Source organism: Aedes albopictus, chromosome 3 (genome assembly GCF_035046485.1).
Source record: "Aedes albopictus strain Foshan chromosome 3, AalbF5, whole genome shotgun sequence".
In the NCBI taxonomy this organism is placed as follows: Eukaryota; Metazoa; Arthropoda; class Insecta; order Diptera; family Culicidae; genus Aedes; species Aedes albopictus.
This window is the reverse complement of record NC_085138.1, coordinates 323,566,746-323,584,086: the sequence shown is the minus strand read 5'-3', so window position 1 is coordinate 323,584,086 and position 17,341 is coordinate 323,566,746. Positions and strand designations below refer to the sequence as shown.

The window sequence follows — 17,341 nt, the reverse complement described above, 5'->3', positions numbered from 1 at the left end:
GTATTCCTCCGGAGCTCCCTCAGAAGTTCTTCCAAGATTTCCTCCAGCATCTAACCCAGGGATTTCTTCAGGATTCAAGAGATTCTTACAGAAATTTCACCGGTGGTTCCTCCATAGTTTCCTCCAGCAATTCCTCCAGAAACTACTCCGGAAATCCCTTCAGGATTCATCCAGAAATTCCTCCAAGACATCTGTCTAGAATTCTTCCAAGAATCCCTCCAGGAATTCCAAAAATTCCTACTGTATCTTCCCCAAGAATTTTACCAGAGAACCCTTTAAGATATCTGCCAATAATCTCTTCAGGAATTTCGCTAGAAGGGATTTTTCAAGAAATTCCTTTAAAAATTCATTTAAAACATCCTCCAGAAATTCCTTTATGAATACCTCCTAGAATCTTCAGGAAACCTCAAGCTCAAATTCCTCAAGAAAATACTCCCGGGCAACTCCAGGGATTCCTCCGAGAATTCCTTCAAGGATTTTTTTTCAGAAATTCTTTCAAGAAGTCCAACATGAACTCTAATAAGAATCTCTCCAAGACCTGCTCCAATATTTATGTCAAAATTCCTCCAAGAATCCGTCCTGGAATTCGGCCAGGAGTTCCTTTATAAATTTCTCTAAGAAAACCTCCATGGTTTTTCAATAAATACCTTCAGAACTTCCTTCGATGAATTCATACATAAATTAGCAGTTATTCATGAAGAAATTCCTGGAGGAATTTCTGGAGAAATCACCCGGGAAGATTAGCCGGACAAAATCTCTAGAGGAATTTCTGGAGTATTCCCTGGAAGAATTCCTGGAGGAAACTCTGGAAGAATTCCTGGAAGAATTTCTGGAAGAATCCTGAAGAAATCCCTGGATTAGTTGTTGGAGGAAATCTTGGATGAATTCCTGAAGGAGCTCCTGAAAAATTCCTGGAGAAATACCTGACTGAATTCCTTGATGAGTCCATGGAGGAAGGAATCCCTGGGGGTATTCCTGAAGGAATCCCTAGAAGAATTTCTAGAGAAATCGCTGGAGGAATCCCTGGAGAAATTCCTAAGAAAATTCCTGGAGGAGTCCCTGGAAAACTTCTTGGAGGAATCCCAGGAGAAATTTCTGGATGAACTCTTGAGAAAATTTTCTTGGAGAGTTTGGATCTTTGGAGGACTCCCGTGGAATCCTCGGGGAATTTCTGGAGGAATTCTCCGAGGAAATCCTGCAGGATTTTTCGAAAAGGTCTTGAAGTAATTCCTGAGGAACTCCTGAAGGAATTCCAGAATAGCTCCTGAATAAACCTTCGAGAAACTGCTGGAAAACTCCTGAAGAATTTAACGGGAAGTCCTGAGACATTCCCTAGGAACTCGTAGATGTTCTCGGAGAACATCACAATGAATTTCTGAGGGACTCCTGGAGGAATTTCCGAGGAACGCCTAGAGGAATGCTTGGGTAATTTCCGACACTTTCAAATACATCATTTGTATGTCAGTGGATGCACAAGCAACACAAAGAAATACTCAAAACATTACGAGATACAGCAGAGGTAATCGTGGAAGAATAAAGTTAAGAGATACAAGAGTGTAAAGCTTGAAGGTCTTAATTCCAGAATAGTTTGGATGACCTAGATCACCAAGTGGATGTCGCTAAGTTATCAGAATTGCATCCTGAGGTTCTAATAGTAGCGTAGATTATATTCCGCGAGCATTCGCTACAATAAAAATATCCTAAGATTGTCTGTATTGCGACCCATACTTCAAAATACATTGGGTCCATTTGTATGCCAGTGGACACCCAAATAGCAACAAATACAGATACTCGTAGTATAATGAGGTGCAACAGACACAATCGTGAAAGAATTATGCCAATAGAGTGAATAAAAACAGGAGCAGAGCCTGTAGACCTTGAAGTTCCTAATTCCAGAATAGTTTGGAAAGCCTGGAATATCCCATGAATGTACCAAAAGCATTATAGATGTGCACTGAGGTTCCATCAGCACTATATACTACATTCCATGAAAAATTTTCACAACTAAAGCATGTGACAGTATGTAGATATCACAAGTGACTAAATTTCTTGGACAGAGTGAACACAAACGATGGTGGATGTTTTAGATCTTAAGAAAATGAATTCCAGAGTAGTTTGGATGACCTAGATCACCCAATTCATGTACCATGAATTTTCTAGGGGTGCTTTGAGGCTTTTTGAGTACCGTAGACAATGTTCTGTAATAATTCATCGTGTATAAAATTTGATTGAGAATCTTAGATTTGTGTCACAAACTTCGGAAAACTTTGGAGGCCTTAGAATAGCTCTGAGATCAAAACTTCAACAGACTATGATGGGTAGTAATACATTGCATGTCTAGGATCAGTGAAAACTATTGATGATTAGCAAAACGATGAAATTTCAGCAAAAACATATAGAATTTATAAAAAAAAATACAAAAAAGCCACGTATTTTCGCCTCCCCGCAAAAGAGGGGAGGGTTCAAAGGGGGGAGGTACCATGCATTTCTTAGCACAACTATTCCCCTTGACTATAAAAAAATCCGGGGTAAAATCTTTTAAAACAAAGTAGATGTTGCATTTCTGCCAAAAGTAGATCGTCCCGGGTGTTTGCGGGTTAACGTCCCAACCAACACTGGGACGACAACGCTGATGGGGCTACCACCTTAGTTCTAGCTGGGCGTGGTGCAGCGTTTCTTACTCAGCCACTGGATTCCAGAACAGACGCTGTTTAAGCCGCACCTCCTTGGTGAACAGACGCTCGGATCGTACCTCCTCAATCTAGCTGAAGTCAGAAGGACAACACTGTCCAGGCTGCACTACCAGCTATTTAAGTACACAAGTCGTAGCTGGTAGTCTTTGTCATCGCATGACCCGTGGAAGCGTGAGGTAGGAACTTGTGAGGACCATAGTTATGTTGGACGCTCTCCCTATCAATATTACTAGTGGCAGTCGAAATACGCGTATCTGTCAATGAATAAGCAAAAGAGGGCGGAATTAAAAGGTACAACATTGATTACACTCATTCGAACTAACTCAGAGTTTTGTTAGCCAATTATGTATTAAATAAAATATAATTATTAAATGAAAAATAAATTTTATTCGTTCGTTTATTGTGAAGCATCAAGCAAATTTCATCACGAAAGGATCTCTACCAAGGATCAAAGCGCGGATACTTGCGTTAAATATCTACGCTTCTACCCATCCACAATGCATTGCGACTTTTTTATCCTTTCAGTACGATTACCAATTACCTTTCTCATGCATATAAACTAACGCATTGATTTATTTCCTTTTCTTTTCAGATCTCAGCTCTCAGAATCCCTAATGAGCTAACATAACCCTTCAGGAAAAAACGCTCAGCAAAATATACGCCAGACTTGTCGTAGCCAACCGCCTCTAATTGGCTAAATTTGGACCAGATTTGAGTTAATGAATACGAACCTGCAGATAAGTAGGTACACCACAAACCGAACAAAAAAGTCCGCGTCGGAAATTGAACCAAAGCAAAGGTTAATTACATCGTTTCCCCGGCCAGAACTCGACGAACTGGGCCGCGTATAAAGCAAAAACACGTAATAATCAGAAGAAAAATCACATCGTCCGCGTTGCGGCTACTGTTATCGCGGCCCCAGCGCCGAAACTCAAAGGAAAATGGGGAAAATGATCAAACACGTGCTTTCCCAGCGGGCAAAAATGAAATAAACGCGTAAATAAAACCGAAAACGTCTCAATAAAAAATCGATCGAAATAGCCCCATATCGGTCGGTGGTGGTTGTGGTGGATGCGTACCGGCAGAAACAGCACTCAAATATCTCGAGAAGCCGAAAAAACCGGAGTGAACGACGGGCGGTGGTTAGTGTTATTATTAAATATTAATGCACCTCTCCTCCAGGAGAGGGGCGTAAATTAAACGCGTAGGTGGGCGCCGGAAAAGGACCGAACGCCGGGAGACTAGCAGCGCCGGGTGGACGGGCGCGCGATAATCGAAAATTCATTCGGGAGGGAAGTAGACAGATCGACAAACGAATAGCGCCGCCGCTACCGTTGGCAAAATAAATGTTATCTTAAGAAGGTAAAAGGCGGTTTTTGTGAGAAGATAGCACGTGTCGCACGGGACGACCTCGGTTGGTGATTTTTTATTATCTTGGTGATTCGGAGTTAGAAACAGGTGTTCGGTTATTTCGCCTCCGATGGGAGTTTATTTCCGTTCAGGTGCAGAAGGTCGAAAATCGAAAGTGGTACAACATTGATACGGATTCTGTGGGATGTGGGTCGTGTGCGGCCCAAATTGCTCGTAAACTAGGAAAGGCAGGATAGTAAATACAAGTGTTCTACTGGGTACCCCTTCGACAGAAGATATGTGGCTAGGGGGGTAGAATGGTGTTCATTTCCAAAGCACAGCATAGCAGTTGAGCAACGGAAAAGGAACTTGTGCGGTAGCAACAAAGATTGCATGTTCAACACCAGCGATCGGCAGCAAGAGACGACACGCTTAAAAGGTAGGTCCAATAAGTGCTTCTGTTTCAAGGGAAGGCGCGTCAAGGCTTATGCCATGAGCGTAGCAAGCGTTTTTCGTGAGATCAGCCATCCGATGATTTACTTCGTCATATGCGCTTATTCCCGTCATATCAGATGGCAAATATCGAATAATAAAAAAAAAAAAAATTCCAACTAGATTTTGCCAATAACTGATTGGATAGAAGCAAAAAGATGTAGGCTATCAGTAACTAACCTCTATTGCACTGAAAATCGAATAATTACGCGAAATTTCACGTTTAAAATTTCACTCCAATAACGACTTCACAATTTTTCTCGTATTGAGAGTGCCGAAGGCAACCACACCAGAATAGCTACTTGCCGATTTGATCTTCAGGGGTTGGCCAAAATGTTTGGGATAGGCAACTTTTTTTTTATCTCACAAAAAGTTCAACATGCTATAACTTTTCAAAGAGTGCATCAAAAAATCTCAAATTTTGACTGTTTGTCAACCTATTATATGTGCATCATTGGTACAAATTTGGGTTCGATTGATTCATTTTTCGCGAAGTAAGAACCGTTCGGGTAAAACATTATTATTTACACAACTAGTTTTTGAACTGTCATATCTCGGAAACCAGTGATCCGAATTGAATGAATTTTTTAACGTTTATCAATGATATATTGATACTTAATACGACGTTATAAAATGTAATATTTTCGCAAGGCGAATTAAGTTACACTGGGTTGAAATTATTACCCATATAGAGGAAAATAAGTCAAATTTACAATACCACACAAGAATTACTAAATGTGTTCTTCCTTTAATCTAAATATGCTCTAATATATCTGATTAGAGATAACTTGAGAATAGAAGTGGAAAATCTTTGGATATCAACACTAAAATTTATTGACATCGATGTAAGAAAAAAAAAATCGCGAAAAATCCAAAAAGTGTCAATCCATGATAACTTTATACAACGTTTAAAATGTACCTATGTTTTAATAGTTTGTGAAGCATTTACATATTGTTAGTGTACGTTCAAAATTTCATTCAATTCGGTTCACTGGTTTCCGAGATATGACAGCTCAAAAATGAGTTGTCTTAAAAAATAGTGTTCTACCCGAACGGTTCTAATTCTGCGAAGCATTGATCTATCGAGTAGACGTGTGCGCCGCCGCGCCGCGCCGCCGTCGCCGACGATTTTTTCACGCCGCCGCCGCCAGTTAAATTGACCCGGCGCACCACTGCACATATTTTTCTACGCCGCCGAACAATATTTCCCACGCCGATGAGAAAACGACAACAATATTTTTTGCCAACACTTTACGAAACCACCTGTTCAGACCTTATAATAATAACAGTGGTAATTTGTACATTTTTTTTTTCTTGTTAATGTTTGATGTATTTTTCTTGAGATTTTTTATAGATTATTTGCAATATTTTCTATGATTTTAACATAAGTGTAATTCTTTGAAGATCCTCGATTAGTTTTTTTCTGCAAAAGTACTAAACCGAGTTTTGTGTGATTCTTAACGGATTATCAACAAAATTTTCGGTGGTATTCTTATGAGAAACACATTCCCAAAAACATAAGATTTATGGTAATTTACGTATGACATTCTTGGAGGATTTCCGTCGATATTCTTGGTGACTTCTTTAAAATTCCCTCGGCAGATTTCCGCATAAACTCCAATTAGCCTACTACTGGTTGAGGCTTATCCGATGACGGATAATTCGATTTCTACTAAATGTTCAATTTAATACAGCAATTTTTGCAGGGATTCTTCAGGAGATTCTTTCAAAGATTTATCACATAAAAATTCATGTAATCCTCTAAAGAATTTTCATAATTTTTTCATAAATTCCAACAGAATTTTTCTCAGACATTTTTCAAGAGGAACCTCCAGAAATTTCACAAAAAGTTTTTCAAGAAAGCTTTCCATGCTTGAGAAGTTCCTCCAAGGATTATTTTAGAAATTTCACCGGGAATTCTTTCAGAAAACCATTCGAGGATTCCAGACATTCTTACAATGATCTTTATTTCAAAAAATCAAAGCTGTAGAATTATCTAAGAAATTTCAAAAATCTTCAAAATATTGTTTCAGGAATATTTTTTAGAGATGCCTTAGGTTGCTCATGAAATATTCTAAATAATTTCTACAACGAACCTTCTATGTATTCTTTTCTAAATGGCTCTATTGATTCATAAGCAAGTCCATCAATTACGTCACGTAAAAATTGTTCATTTTGAACTCCGCTCCCCCCATGGCACACTTTTTGCATGCGATCTCTTAAATTTATGTATGTATGGGGCACTTTGCTGAGCCCCTCCCTTCTCAAAGCATTAGGTAATTAATAGACGTTTCCCTTCAGAAATTACTCCAGAAATTCCTTTATGAAGCAATCCAAAGATTCTTGCACGAATTCCTTCTTCATAAGTACTGTCAGCGATTCTTCAATAAATTTCTTCAAGGCTTCTTACGAACATATTTTCAATGATTTCATCAGATTTTTTCAATAACTTTTTCTTCCAATGAATCCATTGAAAACTCGACCAGAGATTTCTTATAAAGATTCTAGTATCTACATTTAGAATATTCATAGGGATTTTTTTTTTCTGGAAAACTCCCCAAGGGTTCCATCAAAAATTTCTTCAGCGATGTCTTCAGATAGGGGTTCCTCTAGTATTTCTTCCAGAAATCCCTTTAACGGTTTCTTCAATAAATCATTCATGAATTTCTTCAGTAATGCGCACAGATATTTTTATTTTCACAAACTCCTCCAGTGGAGTTTTCAGGAATTTTTTCATGGATTCTAGTGAAAACTCCCGCAGGGATGTCACCAGGAATTACATTCAAGTTTTTCAGTGATTCCTGCAGAAATTCATACAGTGACTCTATCAGAAGTTTCTCCACGTATTCTTCTATGTATTTGCCCAGAAATCCTCCAGGAATCAAACTAAGTATACCTGTAGAAATTTTTACTTAGATTTGTTAAGAAATTCTGAAATTTCTTAAGAAATAATTGCTTGAATCTTAAACAGCAATTGCTTTGGAAATTTCTCATGCAAGTTTTCTAAAAAAAAATAAAGGAGATCAAGTGTTTCTCCTGAAATTCATCCATGTTATTATTCTTCCAGGAAAGCCTTCTAAAATACGTTCAAGAATTTCTCCGGGAATTGTTTCAGAATATCCTGCATGAATTTTGGTAAGTGATTTCTTCAGAAATTTTACTAAATGTGTATTATATATTCCACCAAGGGTTTTCCAGGCATTCCGCTAGGATTTCTTCCGCAACTACAGTGTATCAAACAATTGTCCGTAAAGTAATTTTTTGGCCAAAATAAATTTTCATTTAAATGTTTATAACTTTTTTATACGTCAATCAAAAACGCTGAAATTTTGACCAATTATATCCCATATATTAAAGCTCCATTGGTAGAATTTTGAGCGAGATCGAATAAGTTTTCTGAAAGCTATAGAACTTTTAGTAAAACTAAAAAGATTTTTGAACCCATTTTTAAAACATTATATCTCAATATGTACTTGATGTAACTTTTTCGATTTTTTTTGTGTTACAGTTTAAACCTAAGGCTTAGTTTGAGGTTTTAAAGGGTGAGTCGATAATTATTGTGCCATTTTCAAACTAACATAACTTTTTTCCTACTTCACCAAAATCAACCAAATTTTGCACAGTTTCTCCTTATAGTCTATTGTTTCCATTAAATGAATTGAGAAGTTATCAGTGAGATTCCGGTCGATATAAAATAAATTTAGTTAAGGTGAATATATAACGAAGCCACCCATAGAATTTTCAAGAGCACAAATCTGAAGACCCCAGTGTCACACCACGCTGAAAAGTTGATCGATTGGTCACAAGCTGGTGGTGACCAATTGATCAACTTTTCATCACAATTCATCATTTGGTTCTGCAGATTTGTGCTCTTGAAAATTTGAGGGGTGGCTTCGTTATATATTCACCTTAACAGTTCTAAAAAGGATGTTGTACAATCACATGCTAAAATCAAAAATCATGGTATCGCGCTTTGGAACAATTAATGATTATACATTATCGGATCATCTTAATGTTCGTCAATAGGCTTCAGGAACGGTTGTCAGTAAAACATAAGCTTGGAGCTGGGTGAAAACCAGGCACGATGCGCATAAACAAACCAGAGAGCTTTAATTATTTGTTTCAAGTGGAGCCTGAACATGTCCACATGGAGGGCGTTAATTGAAAATGTCGTGAATTTCACTAAAACGCATCCTTAATTTAATCCTATACCAAAAAGTTGAAATACATACATATACTAAACTACTGTAAAAATTTGGTTTCATTTCGTTAACTGTAGACAATTTGCGAATTAGTTGAAGGTAATTATAATTAACGACTCATCCTTTATGTTCACTACAAAAAATATGAAAAATCTGTATATGTTTAGTGTCTCATTCGGAAATTAATCATATTTTGGTCAATAAAAATTTCAAGTGTTTTAAACTTTTTTAAACTCTCTTAATGTAATATTTTTATACAGGACCTACTAAACTACATATGAAGAGTAGGTCCTATGAATTTTTCGTTCAGTTAATGTACTTTTATTGGTGGAAAACGTTTGGCAGATTATATGTGCAAAATATGGTAAATTTTTTAACATCGTCAACTTCATAAGCACATGTTTCATATTTTTTATAGTGAATATAAAACCTCAAACATAGCTGCATATGAAAGCCTTAGGTATAAGCTGTAACACAAAAAATTGAAAAAAAAATCATCAAGTACATATTGAGATATAAAATTTAAAAAAATTGTTCAAAAATCTTATAAGTTTTACTAAAAGTTCTAAAACTTTCAGAAAACTTATTCGATCTCGCTCAAAAGTTTACCAATGGAGCTTTAATATATGATTCATGGTAGGCCAAAATAACAGCGCTTTTGATTGACGCATAAAAAAGTTATAAACATTTGAATGAAAAATTATTTTGACAAAAAACCTCCTGTACGAACAATTGTTTGATACACTGTACTTCTAGAATTCCTTCAGAAATTTTCCTGGGATTTTTCAGATATTTTAAAGTATGTTTCCAGGAATTTCAACAGGAATTGGACAGAAGATTTATAAAAAAAAATATTCCAAAGTTTCTAACACAAATTTTTCCACGGATTCCTTCCAAAACTGCTTCAGGAATCTTCTCAGAAATATTTCATGAGACTCCTTCAGTAGTTTAAGGATTTCTGCATGAATGTCAGAAAAGGATTGTTTGCAGAAAGTTTTCCATAGATTTTTTTAGATTTTCATCCAGATTTTTTTTATTTTTTTTTTTTTGAATTTCAACGTCAGCGTTCAGGGTTCCCGTCAGGGTCAACTGAAGAAATCTCAAGAAGGTTGATTGGAATTTGGAGTTTCTCTTGCGGTTTTTTAGAAATATCTCCCAGACTCCTTCGGAGATACCTCTAGAAATTCTTTCAGATTTTTGCAGAAATATGTCATGAAATTGCATAAAGAACACTGGAGAAATTCTTCAAGGGCCCCTTGAAGGAACTTCTAAAGAATTTCTACAGCAATTCGTGCAGAAATTGCAATCAAAGGTAATGGAGGAATAAATCTCTCATTAAATTTCGAGAGCGATTCCTGGAAGAAGTTCTGAAGCAAACTCTGGAAGAACTCTTATAGATTTTTCTGGAGGAATTCTTGAAAAATGACTAGGAGGTATAAGTGGACAAAATCCCTTAAGTATTTTCTGGAGTAATCCTTAGAGCCAAGAAAAATTTTCGAAGAGAAATTTTGCAGCAGAAATCTAATCTGGAAGAATTCATAAAGGACTGGAACTAATCTGGAAGAATTCATAAAGGAATTACCGAAATAAATTTCTAAATTTCTGATGAAATGTCTGGAAAAGTGGAGAATGTCCTGCTATAATTTCAGGAATAATTTTTAAGGTATTCTTGGAAAAATACCCAGAAATAAAACCTTAAGGGATTTTTGAAAGAATTGATAGAAACATCATAAAAGAATTCCTACAGGATCCTCCCCCTGAAGATTGGTTTCAATAAATCCCAAGAGAAGTTTATGATGTAACCCCAGGAGGAATATTCGATGATCTTCTGGGACCCCCCCCCCCGCGAAAAGAATCTCCTAAGAATTTTCTAGAGGAGTTTCTGGAGAAATTCCTAGGAGAATCACAAAGGGATCCCTTGAAAGAATCCTGGAGGAATTGACAGCGAAAATCTTGAAGCATTCTCAGGAAGTCAATTTTCAGGAAGTCTTCCTACAAAACAAAACAAAAAAACAGAATTTCTGAAGGAATCGATAGAAGAATTCCGAGATAAATACCTGAAGGAACCTTTGGAGAATTTTCTGCAAGAATCTCTTGAGGAATTACTAAACTAATAACTGGAGCAATATTTGATGAAACATCTAAAGTAATCGCTAGAGAAACTCTTCTTGAATCTGTTTTCGTCCATAAATTCCTATTTATGGCCGAATTGATTTTTTTTTAAGAAAAAAGATTGAGGAAAATCTTGGAGAGTTTCTTGAGAAATTTCTCGATAATTCGTGGAAAATCTAAGAAACAATCTTGAAAAAAAAATCTTAAGGAATTTGTGGAGGTAGCTTTAAGGAATTCTTGCTGATCTCATAAAAAGAGTTTCTGCAATAATTTTGGAAAAAGAATCGTAAACATATTACACCCAGAAGTAATATCCGCTTTACTTTTTGACCAGTATTCTTTTAAAAATTATTAGAGTTGTTTTAGAAGAAATTTCTAAACAAATCCTAGGTCATCGATCCACAAACTTGCTTGTCCTTGGATTGATATTTTACCTTTATCTAGAATGCAAATTTCATTTTTTTTTGAAGCGCAAAATTGCCACTTTTATAATTTTTAAATTATGATAACCTCAGTTCCATAGGGTAACGAACCACTTGGGCAGCGGCCGGTATTACACTCTTCGCTATAACTTAGTCAATTCCAAACCAATTGACTTGAAATTTTGTACACGGCTAGATACTATACGTATCTCATCGCGTTCCAAAAATTGTGTCAATTGGTTCAGAATTTGCCGAGTTATAGCAGAAAAGTGCCCAAAATAGGACCCCTGCCGAGATGGTTCCACTTCCCTAAGATTTAGAAAAACTAAGATCGATTGCACGCAATTTCATCAAGAAATGCACATGAGAAGAATGGAGTATGTTTCCCTAGACTTTTTTTCTATACTGAAGAAAGGACGTCCTCAAGGAATCTCTTGAAAATCCACAGCAAAACTCTCATGGGGATAGTTTTTAATGAAAAATTATACTTTAAGTATAAAACAAAAAAAAAAACAAATAATTCTGTGTTGACGTTTTGAAATTAGTAATACACGGGAATAAAAAAAAAAACTTCACGCCGATCACGCCGCCGCCGCCGCCGCCGAATAGGGCATCCAGCGTGACGCCGGCGTCGCCGCCGCCGCTGACTGAAATTACTATATACGCCGCCGCCGATGAAATGTGCTTCGGCGCACACGTCTACTATCGAGCCCAAATTTGTACCAATGATGGACATATAATAGGTTGACAAACAGTCAAAATTTGAGATTTTTTGATGCACTCTTTGAAAAGTTATAGCATGTTGAACTTTTTGTGAGATAAAAAAAAAGTTGCCTATCCCAAACATTTTGGCCACCCCCTGTTTATCACCATTAAATTTTCACTTTGCCAGATTCACTTGATGAACCATCTGCCAATGCACACCCCACAAAAGCTCCGTGGCACTTCAAAATCGGATTTCACTGCTGCAGAGTGCAGCAAAATCTATTCAATTAATCCAATAAATCAATTTTCCCCCGTGGTAAACTGTAAACAACAAGTAATCTTCGCCTAGACAGGATGCAAGGAAATGTGTGCGTGGAAAATTTAGTTGAACATTTTTCCACGCGATATTTTTTTTGAATTCCTGAGAAAATTTTCTTTTATTTTCATTAGAAAACTTTGTTTCTACGATGCTTCGTACTTGAGTATTGATTTTTCAAAGAAAAGGCTTATATCCCTCTCGTGACGAACCAGCACAATTCTGCTATTGAGCGATAATAGTTTTGCGTATTTTTTATCTGTTTGGTCTTTGTTTTATGTGTACAAACAAACTTTTGTTCACGTTGCCTCTAAGATTTACCACAACAAATTAAACAAAAAGTCGTCCTAAACCGTAAAACATGAGAAAATTTTACCTGTAGCATTTTTTTATTTCCGTTTTATCTAGTTAGTCAAAGCCAGAAATCGAAAGACAAAAAGTAGTTCTTTCAAACGAGTAAAACTAATTGTTGTTTTGTTGAGAAATCTAAGAGTTCTGGAGATTCAAAGTTGAGTCATTTGTATGGATAATTCACTTTTTTGCACTCCGTCCCGAAAGGGATATGGCACATTTGTTCTTTTTTTCCACAAAATAGGTCATAACTCAAAAACTAAAAAAAAACTAAAAAGAGTGCATCCCAAAATTTTCAGCTAATAAAATTAGCTCATCAAAAATATTTTTTTGAAAATTTTCCGCGATTTTGGGCATAGTTTTTCCGGCCTTTGTTAACGACTTTTCTCAACTGTGGAAAATTTTGTTGAAAACTTTTTCCGGTTCATTTTTTTAAATTTTTGAGCCGGTATCATCTGAAACTAATTGGACAACTTCAAGATGATGTATGTCGCTTCTGCGGTATCGATACAGAAGACTCGAAGCATTTGTTGTGCCTTTGCCCGAAAATTGCATCTAAATGAATTAAGTTCTTCTACAAGGGACTGATAGAACCCTTTGATATCTGGAGAACAAACTCCAATGCAGTAGTGCAGTTCATCCGATCTGTAGCACCTTGTTGGGATTACGCTAACGGTCAAGGTTTGACTACAGTTAAATAAAACTGGGGCATTTGTCTCAATAGATCTAAATACTGGTCACAGCGACATATGTACCCAACAAGAAATAAGAAAAAAAGAATGTCATGGGAAACCAAAACATTTCCACCTGAGTTTCCAGGAAAATAGGCGACCCTGCATTTTTCCCCAATTTTTTGATCATATATTCATGAGCCCTGCCTGTAGAAAAAGTTTCATGAAAATCTGAGACCCTTCGGCCCAATTTTTACGATAATAAAAAAAAAACAGATTTATCCACCTAGTGGGGACAGTGCCTTTCTCTTTGAATATGTAGTCATGATGTTTTCGTTGACGTCCGAAGTTATGTTCGACGTATAGACTGAGCTAAGAAATTTCAGACCATTCAGTTGACTGCTTGAATACCTTTACTATCACTTAAAGTTGATCAACATCAAGACTATAATTACAAGCTTGGATATAACTTTTTTTCAGAATCACAGATCTCTTTGCAGTCTTCAACACAGTATTTTCTGCACACATTGTGATAAATTTTATTATCATTGATTACAAGGTTCATAAAAAATTTGACAAAAGAAATATCTTGATATGGCTTTGATCACCGCTTACTTGATCTTGTTCCCTTTCAATTGGTGTTTCTCGGTGATGTTATTAAATTAAAATCGTAATTTGGTTTTACGTTTCAACCTACTTTTATTTTTAAAAATAAAATAAAAGTAGATTGAAACGTAAAACCAAATTACGATTTTAATTTAATAACATCACCGAGAAACACCAATTGAAAGCGAACAAGACAAAAGAAATACATATGCAACCAAGTGAAATTGGCTCTACCCCATTTCGCATAATGCCGTTTGGCATAACGCTATTTGGCATAAAAGCCATTTGGCCAGTAAAAATATTATACACATTCTTACCATGGAGGCTGTTCTTCGTGTTATGCCAAACGGCCTTATGCCAAATGGCCATTATGCCAAATGGTCATTATGCCAAATAGCCTTTATGTCAAATGGCATTATGCAAATTGGGGTAGAGCCCAAAATTTTGATGCGATTTAATTTTAACTTTCCCATACAACGATGGCCCATCCTTCTGTATATTTGCATCTCAGGAATTTGAACTGGTGTAATTTGATGAGATTATTAAGTTTAACTGCTTCATACATATTTATCACTTTGATTTTGTTAACTTTCAAAATTCCGACGAAGCATCGATCGTAGGTTTTGCAAAACTATCGGTAGTCTCTAAAGTCTGTTTTTTTTTTCATTTTTTTGCTAACTAATCAGTTTATCTAAAAAGCCGCGGTTTGATGCGTCGAATGCATGAGTTGGATTACTTTTATGTTTGACCACTTCCAGCGGGATACCAGGATCCGGTTCCGGCCGATTCAGATATGGTCTTAGACAATTTTCCTGCTTACCGTCCATTGGGTTTGATTCACTTTTACGATGGACCACTTTCGGTGGGATATCCTGAACCGATTCACGACACTGCAGCTTGTCGAAAACGCCGCAATTTGATGTATCGCATGGATGGGTTTGGTTCTTTTCTACATTTGGCGCTTTCGACTGGACAGGAAATACTACCGGTATTAACTTATGTAGCCTGTGCCTATTTTCTTGCTAACTGTTCATCAGATTATCGAAAAAGCCGTGAGTTTATGTACCGCATGCATGAGTTTAGTTCTCTTTTATATTGGGCCACTTCCGGCGGGACACTCGGAACCGGTTCCGGAACAGTCAAATTTCAAATGGAAATTGAATACGTTTTCCAGATATCTTAACCATAGCTACAAATTTAAAGTCGGTTCCTTCGGAATTATTCACAAGTATGTAAATAGTCTGTTTAAGTAATATGTAGTTTGAAATTTTCTCATTAGATGGTGCTGTAGTATAATTGATTTGATTTGAAAATATCTCAGTCAAGCAAAGATATACAATTTTGGCGTTTTCTGTAAATATCTGGCCAAACGAAGTCCGGTAATGTCCGGTTCTTTCCAGGCTTCCTACATTGATCATTCCTAGATTTTTCTCCATGGATTTCTCCTGGGATGCAGACAGGGATTGCTCCAGGATTCTGTTCAGGATTTCTGTCAGGAGTTCTTTCTAGAATTTCTTTTAGGGTTTTCTCCCGGGTTACCTTTAGAGATTTCATCCGGGATTCTTTCGTTGAACATTCTCGAGATTGCGGCAGATTTTTTTTCGAAAATTCTTCCTGGTTTTTCTCTTGGGATTCCTTTCGAGAATTCTTTCAGAGCTTTTTTTGAGATTCCTTCCTGGATTCCTTGAGGAATTTCTCCACTACGACAGTAATTTCCTCCCAAGAAATCTTCATTATCCCTTCTCGAGATTTTTTCTATTGATTTCCCTCAGATTTTTGTTAGAGATTCCTCTAGACATTCATTCATGGATTCTTTCAATGGTTCATCTCGAAAATCCTTTGGAGATTTCTCCTGGATTCTCTCATAGATCTTTCCCAGGAGATCTTTAGGGACTTCTTCATGATATTCAAAAAGACTCCTTTTGAGATTATTTTGGGATTACTTGAAGTTTCATTCAGACTTTTTCTCAGATTCCATCACCATTTTTTCTGTGTCTTCCGGGATTTCTTCAGGATCTTCTGAGCTTCCTTCGCGGATTTCTTCCAAAAAACATTCATGAATTACTCCCAGGTTTTATTTATTGATTCCTCCCGGGGTTTTTGCATTGATCCCGACTAGTTAATTATATCAAATTTATTTCATTATGGTGTATTATGTTTTTCTATAACCAATTATGTTATAAACTAGATGCAGGATGATGTTAAAATAACTACAATTGTAACAAGAAGTACACTATTCCAATGTACAATCGTCATATCAAAATCATAACAAAATGAGATATGTATTATAGCTCAGGATTACTAGTTTCTATCAAAATTTGATACAATTTTGTAACATAACATTTCAAATGTCGAAGACTTAAAATTAAATTATAATACAATGAGTTATAAAACAACATTCGTAACATAATGTGATATAATTGAGTTATAGTATTTTGAAAACAGCAAGGATGTTGAACATGATTATATCACAATGAGTTATGAATATCATAGTTTAATAGGATAATGTTATATTTTTGTTACAATTTTCTAGTCCGGATTCTTCCAGAATTTCCTTCAAGGATTCCTCCAAAGATTTTTTTTTATCTGGGATCCTGGGAAGCTACTTATCCTTACTTATATATAAGATCTTGGGAAGCTACTTATCCTAAGGACGGATTTCTCGTGGAATTGCTTCATTGATATCTCCTGGAGCATACTATTATGGATTTCTCCAGGGCTTACTTCCGGTATTCTTTCAGGTATTCTTCTCAAAATTTATGAAGGGATTCTGCGATTTTTCCTGATTTTTTGGGGATTTCTGTAGAGATTTCTTGCATTTCTTTTCAAGATTCTTCTAGAAGTTCCTTTTGGAATTTCTTTAGAAGTTTCTTCAAGGATATCTTCTGAGAATGTTTATGGATTTTTTGGATTTGTTTTTTGGATTCCCAGAAGGAATTCCTGTGGGAATGCTATCCGTCTCCTGTTAGGAATTGGTTGAGGGAACCCAGAAGGAACACGATGAAAAATTCCTCACAAAATTGCTGGAGGAACTCCTTAAGAAATTGTTGGTAGATTCTTCAGGGAAACCCTGCAGAAGAAACTCCTGGAAGAATGTCATACGGAATTCCATAAAAAAAACCTGGAGAAATAAAAATTTTGCAAGACTCTTGAAAATATTTAAAAGATGAGTTCCCGGAGCAATTCCAGATGGAACTTTTGAAAAAAATCATGAATAAACCCCTGGAAAATTTTCAGAAGAAGCTATTTGTGGAGTTTTAGAAAAAAAAATACTTCTGAAGAAATCCTGGTTCAATTTCTGAAGAAAACATGGAAGAACTTTTAGAAGGAATCCCGGAAGGAATCATAAACATAAATTTGGGAGAATTCCGGAAGGTATCCAGCCAGCACTTCTGGTAAATCTAGAATCCTCGCGAAATTC

General features: G+C 36.3%; 1 protein-coding gene across 2 annotated transcripts in view; it reads left to right on the top strand.

The window, feature by feature from the left end:
- The window catches only part of LOC115257016 (5-hydroxytryptamine receptor-like), a 591,282-nt gene that overhangs the window by 17,899 nt on the left and 556,042 nt on the right, over window positions 1–17,341 (top strand). For both annotated transcript variants that reach the window (XM_062842818.1, XM_062842817.1), the window contains exon 2: window positions 3,286–4,482. The gene's annotated coding sequence lies outside the window, so the exon portion shown is untranslated. The remainder of the gene's footprint in view (window positions 1–3,285; window positions 4,483–17,341) is intronic.